Here is a 17,999-nt window from a genome sequence, read left to right on the forward strand (position 1 = left end):
CAGCCGCTCCCAAATGCCCCACTGCAACACCCTCATCCTGTTGTACTGGGTACTTGGCTCAAACCATTACACTTCCTGTTGTAGTGCTAGGAACTGGCTCAATTTCTTGCCCTTACTGTTGGCAAAGAGTGTTGCACAAAGAAAGTAGGTGCTGGGAACTTGTTATGAATCCTTTCCCACCCACAGCATAGATTAGTCATGGTTCAATGTGCAGAGATTGCCGTAACAGCATGTGTCAAGCTGGGTGCAACACAGAGTACTGTGCATGGAATCAGAATCAGGTTTATTATTACTAATATATTTTGTGAAGATTGTTGTTTTGAGGAACAGTAAAGTGTGAAATCTAAAAGTTACCTTAAATAGATAAATTGTGCAAAAGATGACTAATGAGGGTGTTTTCATGGATCATTCAGAAATTTTATAGTGGAAGAGAAAAAGATATTCCTAAAACATCAAGTGTGGGCGCTTGGGCACGGTGCCCAACTTAGCTAGTCCCATTTGCCTTTGTTTGGTCTATTTCTCTCTAAACTTTTCCTATCCAAATTCTTACCTAAATGTCTTTTGAATAGTCATCATTACCTGCCTCAACTATAGACCTTATGGAGCTATTTCCAAAAATGTACCACTCTCTCTGTGGTAAGTTCCCTTTCAGGCTGAAGGTTGAGTATTGGACCACTGTTTGCTGTGACCAGACACTCAAGGATATATCCGAGTGAGTGAAGTCCATTGCTCAGAACAGGAAGCACTTGTTCCAAGTGTTGACAGACTGACGGGATTCTGCAGTCTCTGTAGCTAGAAAGAAATGTCTGGTGTAGGAAGAGCAGCTTCAAGTGCATCAAGCAGCAGCTGAGGAGAGAAACCATAGAATTCCAGCACAGGAATATTCTCAACGGAGACCAGTGTCAAACATTGCCCAAAGCATTTCTCAATCTTTTTCACCTCATGGAGATCTCATCTTCGATAAGCCTCTCATTGCTCTGAACTTAATCATCAGGAGAACTGGGAAGCTGTTCAGCTCATAAGACCCCACCCCAGAAGCAAAATCACCAACTCCCAATAGTTCTGTTGCAGTCTGCAGTCAATATTTTCAATTGCACATGCTTGGAGGTCAAGCACCTAAATAGATTTGACGTATTCTTTAAAAAAAATTGAGAGGCCCTTACACTCAACATTCACAGGGTGTAAGTTCTCCAGCAACCTACCCTTGCTACACCACACTGCCCTCAGTCATTTTCTGTATGAGCACAGGACAACATGTACCACTTCCCATTTCTCTGGAACCACCTCTCAGTGAAGGTAGATGATGATGATTAAATTAACTATCATCTTCTAAGGGAAAGGGGATTTGAAATTGAGACCCTACAAATTGATGGAAAATACATGGGCAGCCATAGTCCCTATATCCCTGAGAACTGCCCTACTGAAAGCAAGACCTCAAGGAAACTAACATCACAAAATCTTCTCAGTTCATTGGAAGGCAAAGCATCCTCTCACAAACCAAAAACCCTAGCACTGAAGTCTGAGTTACATTCAATTAATCACCAGGTTCCTGAAGCAGAAACTCTATTTTGAGCTCTGTCGTGGAATGAGATTAACAGAAGGCAAAGATTCCTTGAAAAAAGGGAAAATCCCCACTATCCACCCAGTTTGCATTAGTGTGCTACCTCCATGGTGTGTCTACAGTCAAAAGCATTCAACAAATAACAAAATAGATCTCTGAAGATGGCAACAGCAGCATGCAAATCATTCCAACTTGCTTTAACCTCTCCAGTTATCACATTTCTTTAAAGTTCAAATGTCAAAGTTCAAAGCAAATTTATTATCAAAGTGCATATATGTCACCATATACTGTCAAAAGCACAGACTCTGCTGCAGGGTCTATGCATTCCTGCAGGCAGACTGCGTAGCAGGTTCGGCAATTGTGCTTGTGAATATGCACATTCTGACGATACCACACTGCAAGTTGAAAAGTGCAGCAAGAAACGGTTGAGTAAAAAAATAGCAGTGCAGCACATGCTTCCTCAGGGCAGTAGAGTTTTAAAAAAAAGCAGAAACTGGACAAATTCACGGGTTCATAGCAGTCAGTATTAGGTGATCATAAAGCTTAAACAGAAATGTCTGGTTATCTTATGTGCGATCTGTACCTTGTGTTGGGTGTGACTGTTAGTACTGTGTTTTGCCTCTTGGCCCCAGAGTAATGCTGTTTTGTTTGGCTATATTCCTGAATGGTTGAATAACAATTAAATATCTACTTTGAACTTGAACTTGCAATTAGTTTTGCAACAACAGTAATAGTGCCAAGACATAAAATTGCCCAAAATACAAAACAACAAACAATGCAAGAATTGATTAATGTGGTAGCATTCATGTTTCCATGGATCAATCAGCAATATGATGATGGAAGGAAGTAGTTGTGCCTGAATTGCTAAGTGTGGTTTGACTATAATAATATGCAGAGATGGCTGAGTATTGAAAAGTCGCAAATAATTTTCAAATGTTTTCACTTTTCTTGGAATTGTAACTCACATATAAAATCAAAATAACAACCGCTGTTCAATACTGATTTGTGTAACCTAACCTACACTGTGACAGGTGAGACAGTTTTATGTTGGTATTTAAGTCTAAGCATAAGGTAATTTCAAGAATCTGTATTAAGTTCTCAAGTCTGTATTCTGAATAACATTGAATCCTCCAATTTCAAGTAACCCGTTCTGCTTTGGTCCACTTTTCTTTCTTGCTAGTCCAACAAGTTCCAACTGCACACGTCCAACAACTTCCTGATCACTGTTTTTTCCCCATTTTCCATCCACTCCATCTACCCATCACACACTCTCCCCACACTGGCTTCCCTCCTTTAATTGTTCCTCTCTAACCACCCCCCCACCCCCCACCGCCTTATTGGTCCCATGCCCTTCTGCTGACAAATTCCCTCATCTGCAGCCCTTTGCTGCCTCCACCACTCAATTTCCATTTCCACTTTCTCCTGTCAATCACCCTTCTCAACCTGGATCCTCCTACAGCTTGCCAGTCCTTGCCCTCTGCCTTCTCACCATCTCCCTTTATTCTTTTAGCTCTGATGAAGGGATTTGATTTGAAACAGTGACTATTCATTTCCCTCTACCAATGCTGCCAGACCCACTGAATTCCTCCAGCAGTTTGATTTTGCTCACGATTTACAGAATTTAGGACAAAATTTCAAGAGAGAAGAAATCTTTGATATTTAAATTCTTGCAAGTGACTGCTGAGTGACCTTAGTCCAATTGTACTACTGTCTTTAAGATTCCTCATCTGGACTTCGGTTCAAATCCAAGAAACCACTATTCAATGGCACTCTAGGAATAACTTCACCAAATGGACAGTGGATGGCTCACTGGCATTGCTCAAGGGAATTTAGGGATTGATAATAAACACTGGCATTGCCAGTGACACTCAGCTCCCCCCAAAAAAATCTTAAAGCTGGTGCAAATTCATAGTTGTTAGATTAGCACCAGCAACACAGGTTCAATTGGCTGTTCTCTGTAAGGTACATGTTCTCCCCAAAGCTGCGTGGGTTTCCGCCGGATGCTCAGGTTTCCTCCCGTCTTCCTGTGCTGCCCTAACTCAGCCTGCCCACACGACTCTAATCCACCTCTAATGTTCAGTTCTTAATTGTTCCACAAAGGATTAATAGGAACAAAAGTGAATTTAACAGCTAGTTTTGTGATGCGTAAACTGACATAGTCCAGAGTCAGCAGAACTGAGCTGCAAATCAAATCACACATAAATCCTGTTTCATTAGTACTCAGGAAATCAACAACACTGGGTATGTTCTGTCTGTTGACAAGGTGAGCAGAAGTGCAGTGACACTGTGGGGTGACAGATTTAATGTAAATCCTCAGCATTAACTTCAGATCCCAAGAAGTCTCGTTCATCAGCTGATTATTGCCTATCACTCCTGTCAGCTTCTGCCATCAACACTGAGAACGGCAAGAACACAGCAGAAACATTGGATGGGTTTTATAGTAAATTAAAACAAATTTACATGCTATATACAGGTCTGAATGTTTTTTTAGTCAATATTTCAAAGTACATGTGAAATACCTTAGTATTATGTTTTGTAACTTCAAAACATTAAACTAATTCAAAGGAAGATTAGGAAGTCTGGGAATGTGGGTCTAACTTCAAGTTTACTTCAAGCGAGGCATGCATGCATCAGATGGTAGTGTAACAACATATTTATACATATAAATTTTATGTTCGATATCGAGGGAGAGTGCAGAGCACACAAAGGTGTCAGCAACATGCAGGTACTCAACTGAACCACTCCCATATGGGAGTCGCTAAATTAGTTGCATATGAACAACCTATAAACTAGCACAACATCTACCCTTCTTGAAGAAGAAAATAGAACTATGTGCTTCCTGTCCATAGAACTGCATTGAAATTATAGTCATTGAATTTGAGCGATTTAGTTCACTTTATCCAAAGCATGTAACTCATGCTCCTTACATAACATAAAAAAGAATTGCCAACATTATAACTGTCTTTCTCTTTTTAATGGTCCCAAACTTTCTTCTTTTTCCTCCGCTTTTTCTATCTTTTTTTTAAAAAGAACAGTCTCATTTTGTGAAACATTTTCAATATTAGAACTTTTTTTCTAAAAAGCTGCTAAATCTAATGTTGTTCTGGGTAGACTACTCTGGCAAAGTGAGAAGGAGATGAGTTATTAACTTCAAGCTTTCTGCATAATCACTCAAAGAGTTGAATTGCATGTGCATGTAATGAGAGCCATATAACTCATTTCCTTCTACCTTTGGCCACTAACTTATCAATCACCCCTGCTGTGGACCACTTTCTGGAGGTCCAAGACGCTAACTTCTACAAAGAAGGGATCCGTATGTTCCACGACCGCTGGACTAAGTGTGTAAATGTAGGAGGGGACTAAGTTGAAATATAAATGTGCTAGGTTTTCTAAAATTGACTCCTTCTACCTTAGGCCACAAACTTATCAATCACCCCCTGTACACTCTGTTCCACCTGATTTCGCCTTGTGACGTTCTGATCAGAAATGATCATGGTGCATGCTGCCAAACTATTGTTCCTTTGGTGAATTAGTCTGAAATCTGAATTGGCAACAAAAGTTTTCCTCTGTGTCTGAGATCATGCATGCTCTTCATCTTCTTATTGTGTGTTGTCTCAAAATTTCTGACTTTGTTCAGTAAGAGAAGTTGGAGAAGGAAAAACAAGGAGGCTTGTTTGCAGTCTCTGGCATATTGACAGCTCTGAGGGGCTGTAGCCATTCGCAAGAGGTGTGGAGCGATAACAGTGCTTTGTAGAGGTCTTTTGCCTTCGGTAGGGGACTCTTAACAGTTTGCACTGCTCTTTCCCCTTTTCCGTTTGCCTGTGGGTACTGCGGACTGCCTGTCTGGTGTTTGAACTCATAGTCTCTAGTAAAGGCTTTGAATTGTGGACCACTGTCTGACACAAGGGTCATTGGTATTCCATGGTGAGCGAACACAGCTTTTAGGGTGCTGAGGATGTAGAGGACTGTTCGGACACTTCAACATTCCATGAATAGTTATCTACAGTGAGAAGGTATTTTTCTCTTTTCAGCTCGAAAATGTCTGTGCCTGCAATTTGACATGGAAAGTCTGTGGGGCAGAGAAGTTCAGCATGATTTTTGTGCAGTTTTCTGCATGCTTCACATTGCTTTACCTGATCTCCCAGCTGTGTGCTCAGACCAGGTCACCACATGGATTGCCCTCCTCTTCGGTGACAGTTTTTGATGTTTTGATGTCCTTGGTAGATTTGGCTAATGATTTTGGCATGCATAGAAGCAGAAATGGAGTCTGGAGCCCTTTAGCAGCAAGCCATCAAGAATGCTGACTGTGTCTCTTTCAATCCAGTAAGGTCTGAGTTCGTGAGCTCCTTTTGGAACAGCTAGCCATCCATGCTCACAATATTGTAGGAACTTGCTGCAGATTTGGTCCTTTTTCAACTCAGTGCGAATTTCATCCAGTTTACTCAGAGATACAGGAAGGCTTTCACATACCTGAGCTAAGTGGATGTTGGTATTACTGATGACAGTGGAGTCAGCTTCTGTCCATTCACTTTTGCATGGCATCCTTGACAGTGTCTGGTGTTGTGAAAAATTTGTCAGGAGGATTTTCAATGTCATAACAGTATCGAATAAGCCTCACTCTGAATCTTTGCAGATGTGGAGGTAAGTCATCCAAGTGTTTCGAGCTGAGGGAGCTGACAAATGGCTTGTGGTCTGTGTCAAGAAGGAACCTAGTGCCAAACAAGTAGCAGCTGAGGCATTCACAAACCCACATGAGAACCAGCATCTCCTTTTTGATTTGGGGATAATGCTGTGCAGTAGGAGTCAATGCTATATGTCACCACTTTCCAAGCACCACTGCAGTGTTACTACCCCTAGGCCAAAGAAACAGGTGTCTGCTGCAACATTGTTTGCTTTGTTCAGATTTAAGAACGCCAATATTGGCAGAGAGATAAACTGTGTTTGTAAGTGAGGAGAATAACTTCTCCTGTGGTGCATCCCAGGTCAAAGCGTTTCTGACAGGAGGTCTTGTAGTGGCTTTGTTTACTACACCAAATCTGGAATGAACTTTCCCAGGTGATTTACCATGCCAAGGAAACTGTGGATATCTGATACATTTTGTACATTGTTCCATGTTCCAAACTCCTGCCAGTTTATCTGAATCTGGATGCACTTCCTCTGAGGACAGTTGGTGGCTTCACTTCCAAATTTGCATTTCTTTTTGGTCAGGGTAATCCCAGCCGGTTTCAATTTCTCCAAGGCAACTTCAATATTATCATGATTCTTCACTTGAGCCGCTAAGGATGAGTATATCATCCATGTGGTAGACTACTGTGTCCAGTCCTCCTGGTATGGCCTCCTGTATGTCGGTGAGACTCAACATAGATTGGGAAACTGCTTTGCAGACCTATTCTCTGTCCGCCAGAAAAAGTGGGATCTCCCAGTGGCCACCCATTTTAATTCCTCTTCTCATTCCTATTCCCATATGTCTATCCATGAACTCCTCTACTGTCATGATAAGGACACACTCAGGTTGGAGGAACACCACCTTATATTCTGTCTGGGTAGCTTCCAACCTGATGGCATGAACATCGATTTCTTGAACTTCCGGTAATACCCCCACCCCCCCTTCACCATTCCCCATCCCCTTTTTCCTCTCTCACCTTATCTCCTTTCCTGCCCATCAACTCCCTCTGGTGCTCCTCTACCCTTTTCTTTCTTCCATGGCCTTCTGTACTCTCCTGCTAGATTCCCCCTTCTCCAGCCCTGTATCTCTTTCACCAATCAACTTCCCAGCTTGTTACTTCACCCCTCCCCCTCCCAGTTTCATCTATCACTTTGTGTTTCTCCCTCCCCTCCCCCTACTCCTCACCTTTTTTTCTCCAGTCTTGCTGAAGAGCCTCAGCCTGAAACATTGACTGTACTCTTTTCCATACACGCTGCCTGGTATTTTGTGCGTGTTGTTTGGATCTTCAGCATCTGCAGATTTTCTCTTCTTTGACAGACTACTCCTCCCAGCCACTCCAAAATCAGCTTTATCCTCATCTAAAAGAGTTCTGGGGATAATGAGACACCAATAGGGAGTTTCTTGAAGGCATAGCATCCATATGGTGCAATAAGAGTTGTGACATTCTGTGACTCAGGAGCTAAACAAATTTACAGAACCCCGAGTTTGCACCTAATTTGGAGAAGAACTTTGCTCCACCCAGCTTACCCAATGTGTGCTCAATAGAGAGCAAATAAACTTCTCCTTCCTCACTACGTTATTCAATTTTGTTAGATCATCATAGATCCTGACTGTGCCGTCTGGCTTGGGAACAGGAAGAATGCCCACACACCAGTCAGTGAGTCCATTCGCTCTAGTTATGATGTCAAGTGCCTCCATTCTCTCAAGTTCAGCTTTGACTTTGTTCATCAATGGGACTGGTATATGCTCACTGTGGTCAGAGTAGGATGTCACTCCTGGCCTCAGTTGGATAAAGTACTCTTCTTTCAGTACTCCCAGGCCTGTGAACAAGTCCAGGTACTTCTCCTGCCACTGAGCATTGTTTAGTGAATCCAACCTTTGCAGCAAGGTTCAGTTTCTTGATGGCATGTCACCCCAGTAGTGGTGAGAAGAGACTCTGAACAACACAGACATTCTCTTTTATCTGTTTCTCATTTTAAAGGATGAAAATAGTAAACATTCCTTTCACACTGAGCTTATGTTTCCCTGGCCCCATGAGCACTCCCTTTGTTAGGTTCAGCATAATGCCCGTTTTCTTCACCAGTTTTGTGAACAGGAATATGGGGACGACTGTGTTATCTGCCTAGTGTCCATTTTGAAAGTCACTGCCTCATCTTGCAACTGAGCAGTAAAGCAGGCTTACCTCTTTGAATCTAGAGCACCAAGGAAAGCTCTTTTCATCTGAATCATGGTTTCATTTGACCTCCTGAGGAACTGTGGTAGAGTCACACTGGCTTTTATAATGGTCAGCACCATTGAATTGATGGCACTTCACTTCTTTGGCTGGGCAGAGCTCTTTGACGTGGAATAGAGACCTGCCGCATCTCCTGCAGTTGAGCATTTTACCTGCTCTATGCTTCTCCTGTCTGTTTTGTTCGAGCTGAGCCCTACTGCCACCTCTTTCTGTAGTCTTTCTGACTGCACCTTGTTTGTAATCTTGTTGTACAGATTCTCACTTTACTTCTGCATCATTTTCATGCTGAGTTCTGCCTGTGGCTGACGAACATTCTCAGTCAGCCTGACCATAGTAATAGCTTTCTCTAGTGTGAGGTTAGTCTGCAACAAAAGTCTCTCTGACAATTTGGCGTCTAGTAGCCTGATAACAATCCTGTCTCTAATGAGCTCATCTCTCAGATTTCCATATGCACAGTTGCCTGAAAGGGCATACAATGCTATGATGAAGGAATTTACTTTCATCTGGCTCCTGCTTTCTGGAGTTGAACTTTGCCCTCACATATATTACATTTCACTTTTCTGTGAAATATTCTTTGAATTTGTCCTGCACTGTTTTGTACTCCTTTTTCTGAGCACCTGTCAGTTCTACTCCACCTATGATGTCATCTGCTTTGTCACCCATGCAGTATATCAGTGTGCTTACTTGATGCTCTTCTGAAGCCTGAGTGCAATTGCTTGGAACCCTAAATCTCTCAAAGCCTCTGAGCCCCTGCATTAGAAAAATCAATGTCTCAGGGGGCTTTATTAAGTAAGTATATGTAGGTACTGCAGGTATTTTCTCCATTTTCCTATTTGTTTAGTTTTTCATTTACTTGGATTACGAAAGTAGTCTTTTCTCTCCTTGACAGTTTGACGAACTTCTCTGCTGTGTCTGCCCACAGATTGGTACAATGTACAGAATCCACTTGAGTGTAGCTTAAAGACTTTGCCTTGCAACTCTGGCCAGTTCTCAGCTCACACGGCGCATGCAATTAGCAAAGAAGCAAAGGCATTTTAGGTTGACAAGTCTCTGGATATTTAGCATAGATATATGTGAACAAGAACAAACTTAGTGTAAATTTTTTCTTGATGGGGATCTCTGTAGCACCAATTCATCAATGATCACCACTTATGACACCATGTTGTGTTTGATATTGAGGGACAGTGTGGAGAAAGGCATCCAGACACTAGCCTTGCAGGATATTCAACTGAACTTTATTGATAACACTGCTTGTACAGTATGTGAACCCCTCCCCATAACGTATATATGTGTACATACATACATATACACACACAAAGATTATATATATAGGCATCTGTTAGTCTCATGAGACCATGGATTTGCGCCTTGGAAGGTTTCCAGGGCACAGGCCTGGGCAAGGAAGACCGGCAGTTGCCCATGCTGCAAGTCTCCCCTTTCCATGGCACTGATGTTGTCAAAGGGAAGGGCATTAGGACCCATACAGCTAGGCACCAGTGTCGTCGCAGAGCAATGTGTGGTTAAGTGCCTTACTCAAGGACACAACATGCTGCCTCAGCCAAGGCTCGAACACAATATATACACACAGAATATAGCTCAAATATAACTGAAACATTAAACACATAACACTCAATCCCTGCATAGCTATAAACTCCAACTCAATAGAGAATGCAACTCAACTAAATACACAGTGTACTATATACAGATATCCACAGCACAGTAAATTTTAAATTGTCCTATTCAGGCCTTAAAGATTTAATGGTTGTGGATGATTTCTTACTCTCGTATAACTTCTCTGACAAGGGCAGTTAGTCTGCTTGGCAGGTGAGACTTGTGGCTGTGAACAATCTCAGGTTCTCCGGTCTCCTCCGTTGTGGTTGTATGAAATGACTCTGAGACTCTTAGAGACTGCAGAACGTGGTTCTGATAGTGGTAGCCACCTGTCTTCTTCCTTATTCTTCTTCTAAATGACCTTGATGCATTTAGTTCACCTGATTAATCCTCCTATGTTCCCTTTACAATCTGATGTATCCTCTTGGTTTCATTACCCACAACAACTCTTCACTTGGCCTATGGATCCATGGTCAGTGGTATGTTCTTCATGTGAGATGTGGGAACTCTGGGAGACCTCCAGTCACCCTGATTACAAAATAGACACAAGGTGCATCCAGCTGCAGCTCCTTTGGATGCTGTTGGGGAGGGAGCAACCTATCAAAGGTAACCCTCGGTCTCTGGCTCTGAGTCTCCGTCAGTGGCAGGAGGGGTGTGATGGCTTGGGAATGAGAGAAGTGGAATAGTTTCAGTGCATTGCATATTTAGAGGAGCTGACAGGAGATTCTGCGGACACGAAAGAATGAAAGAAGTACTGTACTCGGTTTGTATGCCTCCTCCCAGTTGCCATACATTCAGCACTCTCTGACTAAAGGAGTTCCTCATCTCCATTCTAAATGGACATCCTTCTATTCTGAGGCAGTGCCCTCTGGTCCTAGACTCCCCCACTATAGGAAACATCCTCGCCACATCCATTCTATCAAGGCGTTTCAACATTCAATAAGTTTCAATGAGATCCCCCATCATCCTTCAGTATTCCAGGGCGTACAGGCCCAGAGCCATCAAGCAGTTCTAATATGGTAACTCTTCTATTCCTAAAATCATTCTCGTGAACCTCCTCTGAACTCTCTGCATTGCCAGTATATCCTTTCTTAGACAATGGGCCCAAACTGCTCACAATACTCTAAGTGAAGCCTTTATAAAGCCTCAATCCTTGCTTTTATATTCAAATCCTCTCAAAGTGAATGCTAACATCACATTTGCCTTTCTCACCACCAACTCAACCTGCAATTAGCCTTTAGGAAATCCTGCACAAGGACTCACAACTCCCTTTGTATTTCAGATTTTTGAATTTTCTCTACATTTAGAAAATAGTCTACGCTGTTATTTCTTCTACCCAAGTGCATGACCATACACATCCAGGCACTGTATCCCATAGGCCACTCCTTTGCTCATTCTCGTAATCTAAGTCCTTCTGTCGTAGCTGTACTTCCTCAAAACTATCTGCCCCTCCACCTGTCTTCAAATTGTCACGCAAACTTGGCCATGAAGCCATCAATTCCTCAATTATTCACATTCACCTCTGGTGAAAGCCATATTACTTCCCTGTTGTTAGTTTTCAGATTGTAAATCTCAAGGTTACATAGTCTTCTGTCAACTCTCTTAGCAAATTTTTTATCAACAGTGTGCTCTTTTTGAAACAGCAACTTCATATTTTAGCTTTTTCTCTACTTTGTGCTGTCCATTTATTTTTGTCTGCCCAACATACTCATATCTGTCCTATGTTGTTGCATTTCCAATAAGTTTCACCTTTACACCTGCATTGGTCTGGTGTAAATCAGTCACTTTCACAATGGCAACACAATTTGTTTGGCCGAGTTGGTTTCTATCTGGACATTGCAATTTTGTTCACACCCACTTTCATTCCTGACTGCAACTCAATTGTCTCTCTGTCTGTGGTTTGTATTGTTACAGCAATTTCAACTGTTCTTTTAAATGTGAGTTGTGCTTCAGTTAGGAGCCATTTTTGAATGCTTTCTTGTAAGGTCCCACAAACTACATGATCTCTCAGTGTTAAACCAGTTACTGAACTGACCATGTTCAGGTAATTTTTTCAATTCAGCCACATATGCTGAAATGGATTCCCCTCTTTTTTTGTTCCACTTATGAAACCTAAAGCGTTCCGCAATCAACAATGGCTTTGGTTCTAAATGTTCCTGTATTACTTTGACAACATCAGCAAAGCTCATTTCTGCTGGTATGGTTGGACCAGTTGAACTACAAAGCAAACTATAAACATTATGCCTTTAAACCCAATGCACTCAGCAAAACTGGTACTTGTTTCTCATTTGCTTCATTTGCTTCAAAGTATTTTTGAACTAGCTCAGCATACATTTTCCAGTTACTTTTTGTGTAATCAAACACATCAATGTTTCCAATGCTGCTATTCCTTTCTGCTTCTTAAAAAAATGATTATCACCTGATACTCACTGTTTATGAACTCATGAATTCTTCTGTTTTTTAACTTGTCTGAAGAACAAGTGCTGCTCTATTTCACCATTCCTCATGTGACTTAATCTAAGTCACAATAATAGACAAGCAAAATCTGCCTAAACTAACAACACACAAATAATTGTGTTTCTCTTGTCAATATTGAGTATGCCATTTAAACAATCACTGTCTAAGTTCAAAACCTCTGGGATAATGCCTTTTGCAAATGCTATATAGAGTCAAATATTCCAATTAACGAAATGAGAGTGGAGGTGTGGGTTGCAGAGGTGCCCTGCCCTATAAAAAAAGACACACTAAGCCAGGTTACTGACAGTGCCTGATCTTTTCAAGAAATATCTGTTTATCATGTGTTCATCAGTCCACTATGTTACGTACCCGTAACTGGGTTGCCAAACCAGCAGAAATGGACCACTTAGTTGGAGTCTGGATTACTGGAACTAAGAAAGTTTTATTAAAGAAATAAGCAACACAGTACTCTAATAGTAAGGATATAAATGCAACAGGTTGGCAATGAATAAACACACATGTACACAGAACTAGGATAATAGGATCAATCAAGCTCTATCGCAGTCTAGGGGTAAAATGATCAATCACAAGTGACAGAGTTCAGTTCAATTTAGTTCAGTTCGCAGTAATCGCTGTTGTGCCGTTGGAGAGAGAGGGAATGAATATGCAAATCGAATTCCAAACAGACCTTTGATATTCCTCGCAGTTAGCTTTTGGGCGAGCCTTTGTAATGTCTTCTGAGGTCACCGACTGTGACCACTCCGTTCCAGATACGATCGTTCTCCTGCGGTGAACCCAGCACCCAGGCAAGGGCGGACACACACACCAGGTTCCCGCCCGACCGTATCTTTCCACCCTGTGCGTCTATGGCTGGTCCCACGACTAGACCTCCAAAACTCCCACCAACTTGTGGGGGCACACCGCTTCCAGGGTCTCGTTACCTCGTGGTGTCGTGTGTCTGTTGCCTTAGCAAACCTGTCCCTTTTTATCCCCCTGCTGGGGTATCGCCTGTCCATCAAACTTCAAACAGTTCAAAGCAACCGGTCTCTGACAATACTCGGAACTGCGTCTCCTTTCGGTAATCTCTCTTGTCTCTCTCTTAATAGCATTTTGAATGTTCCCCCATTGTCCTCTTATCGGCATCAATCTTCTGATAACTGGTTCTTTTGTCACAATTATAAGAGAAATTGTCTACAAATGGAGGAAACTCAGTACTGTTACTACCATCCCTAGAAGTGGGCATCCTGCAAAGATCACACCAAAGGTACAATGTGCAATGCTGAAGGAGGTGAAAAAGAAACCCCCACCCCCCTGGGCAACAGCAAAAGACCTGCAGAAAGCTCTAACACTTGCTAAAGTCTCTGTTCATGTGTTCACTGTATGAAAAACACTGAACAAGGACGGTATTCATGAAAGGACACCACAGAGGAAACAACTGCTCTCCAAAAAAAAACAATGCTACACGTCTCAAGTTTTCAAAAGACCACCTGGATGTTGTTCAACATTTCTGGGACAATGTCCTGTGGACAGATGAGACAAAAGTTGAACTTTTTAGCAGTAACGCACACCACTATCCTTAGAGGGAAAAGTGCACTGCACACCAATACCAAAATCGCAAAGAAACTGCGAAGTATGCTGGAAGAAGCATCATGGTTTGGGGCTGCTATGCTGCCTCAGAGCCTGGACAGCTTGTAATTGTTGATGGAACAATGAATTCAATATTGTATCAAGCCATTTTACAGGAAAATGTTAGGGTAGCGGTCCGTCACCTGAAGCTTAATAGAAGTTGGATGATGCAACAAGACAATGATCTGAAACACAAGAGTAAATCAACAGAAGAAAATTCGTGCTTTGGAATGGCTAAGTTAGAGTCCAGACCTTAACCCAATTGAGATGTTGTGGCATGACCTGAAGAGGGCTGTTCATGCAAGGTATCCCACAAAAATTGAAGAACTGAAACAGTTTTATATGGAGGAATGGTCTAAAGTTCCTCCTCGCTGTTGTGCAAGTTTGATCAGCAGCTGCAGGAAACATTTGGTGGAGTTTATTGCTACTTAAGGAGGTTCTACCAATTATTAAATACAAGGGTTCACATAAATCTTCCAGCCTGGACTGTAAATGATTAAACAATGATCAATTGATGGATACAGATGTGAGTGCATAGTGGAACATCTGGAAAACTTCTGAAATGCCCGCTTTGCTACCGCTGCTACTGTGTGGTAACCAGAATCTCTGGAGCTGAAGGCCTCGAAATCCTTGGCTTTGTGTGTTTCAGCGGCCGGGGAGAGGTCGAAGGCGCTCGGCAGAGGATGGTGCTTGAGAGGCTGTATCGGAGAGGCCGCTCGGAAGCTCGGAGTTTTCGGACGGATGGACTCAGGGTCGGCTGGGGTCGACTGCTTCCAAGGTATCGGCAAGTTGACGGTGCCTGGAGGTTTATGGCAGGGAGTTTCTCCCTTTTGCCGCCGCTATCGGGGACTCGGGAGTTGATCGATTTGGGACTTTGAGGCTTTTTTTTACTGTGCCTATGGACTGTTCTTCATCAAATTATGGTATTGCTTTGCACTGCTGTAGCTATATGTTATAATTATGTGATTTTGTCAGTGTTAGTCTTCCGTCTGTCTTGTTTTCTGTGATATCACACCGGAGAAACATTGTATCATTTCTTAATGCATGTATGCATTTCTAAATGACAATAAAAGAGGACTGAGTGTTCTCATAATCTAAATTGTGGGATTGAGTTTAGGAGCCGAGAGGTAATGTTGCAGCTATATAGGACCCTGGTCAGACCCCACTTAAGAGTACTGTGCTCAGTTCTGGTCGCCTCTCTACAGGAAGGATGTGGAAACCATAGAAAGGATGCAGAGATTTACAAGGATTTTGCCTGGATTAGGGAGCATGCCTTATGAGAATAGGTTGAGTAAACTTGGCCTTTTCTCCTTAGAGTGGCGGAGGATGAGACATGACTTGATAGAGGTGTATAAGATGATAAGAGGTATTGATCGTGTGGATAGTCAGAGACTTTTTCCCAGGGCTGAAATGGCTAGCACAAGAGGGCACATTTTTAAGGTGCTTGGAAGTAGCTACAGAGGAGATGTCAAGGTAGTTTTTTTTTTATGCAGAGAATGGTGAGAGCGTGGAATGGGCTGTCAGCGATGGTGGTGGAGGTGGATATGATAGGGGCTTTTAAGAGACTCCTGGATATGTACATGGAGTTTAGAAAAACAGAGGGCTATGGGTAACCCTAGGTAATTTCTAAAGTAGGTACATGTTCAGCACAGCATTGTGGGCCGAAGGGCTTGTATTGTGCTGTAGGTTCTCTATGTTTCTAATGTGTTCAATAAAGACATGAAAAGTATAATTGTGTGTTATTAGTTTAGGCAGATTGTGTTTGTCTAGTATTGTGACTTAGATGAAAATCAGGCCCATTTTATGAGTAATTAATGCAGAAATCTATGTAACAGCAAAGGGTTTACAAACTTATTCTTGCAATTGTACCCACACACACATACAGACACATGTACACACACACTTCTACTACATGCAGACATCCACAGTATAGTAAATTTTAAATTGTCCCATTCAAACCTAAAGATTTATTTGCTGTGGAGAATTTCTTATGCTTGTGGGATAACATCTTTCCTGACAAGAGGGGATCACTCTGCTTGGCAGGTGAAACTTGTGGCTGTGAATCTCAGATTCTGGGTGGTTGTAGGAGTTGACTGGGTCTGATAGTAGAAGCCAACTTTCTTCTCTAGCAATTGACTCTGCTCTCCCCAACTGATGGATGTTTTGTCTCCAGATTATATCAGACGCAATGTCCACGATGTAGGAGAGTGGTCCATTACTGTACTTAACCTTTCCGAGTACCCACTATTGATCAACCTCTGTAGTCGCTCAGCAAGACTGCCTGTTCAGGAGTGAAACATCAAACCTCCTTGTTTGAAAAGCCTTCAATTAGGCGCAGGTATTTGTCCTGCATACTCCTTCTGAGACTGGCCCTGAGGAGGTCCAAGTGTCAGCACAAGGAACGACCCAGGATCAGCACGGCTGGTGAGATGTTCGTTGTGGAGTGTGTTTGCGTTACAATATGCAAGGAGGAAATTGGTGGGCTTCCAGTTCAGTGTGCGTGTAGTGTGTTCTGCTGACATTGCCCGCAGTGCGTTCTTTAAAATCTGGACAAACCTTTCCACCAACTTTTTGTGGCTGGGTGGTTCAGAGAAGATGTAACATGTCTTATTCCATTATTTTTAGGAATGATTGAAGCTGCTTCTCCACAAGCTATGGTCCATTGTCATTGAATAAGTGTTCTGGAATGCCAGTTCTTGTGAAGAGGCTTCTCAATACATTGACAGTGTGTGAGGCTGTCATGGAAGCGATTGGGAACACCTCTGGCAGCTTTGTAGCTATATCCACTACTACCAAGAAAGTTGTAGCCACGAATGGTCTGGCAAAATCCACATGAATTCTCTGCCAGTGCAATGCAGGTTATTCCCAGAGATGTGGAGGCACTGCCTCTGGGTGTCTTCTGGACGTGCTGGCATTGCGAACAGTGCATGGCAAGTTGTTTAATCCGCTGATCTATCCCAGGCCACCAGACAAAACTTTGAGCCAACTCTTTCATTATGACCATGCCTAGAAGAGTAACATGTAGCTCTTCCAACACTTTAGCTCTCAGCTCAGATGGCACAACAGCTCTCAATCCCCACATGAGCCTTCCTCCTTCAAGGGCAAGTTCATCTCAGCGCTGATAAAAATAGGGAAACTGGAGTTTCTGTTGCAGATTCCAGCTATTTTGGGTGACTCTGTAGCGCTGAGACAGTGTGGGGTCTTTTCAGGGTTCCCTTTGTATCATCTCTGTTGTAATAGGGAGACTTTCGATTTGTGTTAGGGAGAATGTATCAAGAGCGGTGTCTTTTCTTCGTAAATTTTTCCAGTACTTCCTTTTCCAAGGGTATACGGGACAATTCATAAGCATTTCCATGATTATTTGTCCTCTTGAATTCACTTTCTTGTAATTGTGTTCACAGTGCCCACCTCTGTATTCATACAGCTGCTGCTGAAAATGGACACTAGTGGTTGATGATCAGTAATGAGGATGAACTCTCTCCCATGCACGTGCTGGTTGAAGTGTTTTAAACCCCAAACCAGACTCAAGTCCTCTCTGTGAATCTGTGCATAACTTTTCTCTGCAGTGCTAAGGAACGTGATACAAAGGATATGGGCATTCACTTCTGTCACACAGAGCATGTGACATGACTGTACATATCCCATCAGGCTAGGCATCACAGGCAAACTTCATAAGGTGTGAGCGCAATGCCTGATGTCATCACTTTCTTTACCTTTTTGAAAGCCACCTAACTCTGCTTTGTCCATTGCCATTTCTTCCTGACCTGTAGTACTGAGTTCAAGGGTGCAGCACAGGAGCCAGGTTTGGTAGGAACCTATTATAGCAAATGACAAATCCTAAAAAA

The 17,999-nt window shown here is 42.5% G+C and overlaps 1 protein-coding gene across 3 annotated transcripts in view; it reads right to left on the reverse strand.

Moving 5' to 3' along the window:
- LOC140212508 (leukocyte elastase inhibitor-like) overlaps positions 1–17,999 on the reverse strand; it is an 80,057-nt gene that overhangs the window by 42,181 nt on the left and 19,877 nt on the right. Inside the window, exon 1 of one of the 3 annotated variants that reach the window (XM_072283389.1) lies at positions 7,413–7,604. The exons of the other annotated variants lie outside the window; for them this stretch is intronic. The gene's annotated coding sequence lies outside the window, so the exon portion shown is untranslated. Of the gene's footprint in view, positions 1–7,412; positions 7,605–17,999 lie in introns of those variants that run through there. 3 annotated transcript variants of the gene reach the window in all.

This window comes from Mobula birostris, chromosome 19 (assembly GCF_030028105.1).
Source record: "Mobula birostris isolate sMobBir1 chromosome 19, sMobBir1.hap1, whole genome shotgun sequence".
Taxonomy (NCBI): domain Eukaryota; kingdom Metazoa; phylum Chordata; class Chondrichthyes; order Myliobatiformes; family Myliobatidae; genus Mobula; species Mobula birostris.